Source organism: Heterocephalus glaber, unplaced genomic scaffold, assembly GCF_053883595.1.
Source record: "Heterocephalus glaber isolate CG9 unplaced genomic scaffold, H.glaber_assembly_v1.0 deba00001608, whole genome shotgun sequence".
NCBI classification, from domain to species: Eukaryota; Metazoa; Chordata; class Mammalia; order Rodentia; family Bathyergidae; genus Heterocephalus; species Heterocephalus glaber.
In genome coordinates this window covers 25047687-25047895 of record NW_028258379.1, presented here as the reverse complement: position 1 = coordinate 25047895, position 209 = coordinate 25047687, and the positions used below count along the sequence as shown (strand labels likewise).

The 209-nt window shown below is 44.0% G+C and overlaps 1 protein-coding gene across 2 annotated transcripts in view; it reads right to left on the bottom strand.

The window, feature by feature from the left end:
* The window catches only part of Flrt2 (fibronectin leucine rich transmembrane protein 2), a 98059-nt gene that overhangs the window by 84993 nt on the left and 12857 nt on the right, over nt 1-209 (bottom strand). The gene's annotated exons all lie outside the window — the stretch shown is intronic.

Here is a 209-nt window from a genome sequence, read left to right as displayed (position 1 = left end):
AGCTACGCTCCTAGGCCTCTCCATTTTCGAGTTGAGGAGACCAAGACTAAAAGACATTTGAAACTTTGGTCTCATTTATAAAATGAGTAAGTGGCAGAGCCAACATAGAACCCTAGACGAGCTCCCTCCAAATGGAGTTCTTTTCACTAATACTATGCACTGGAGGCACACTTACCCTAACAGTGTTGCCTGCACTGTTTTCAGTCATG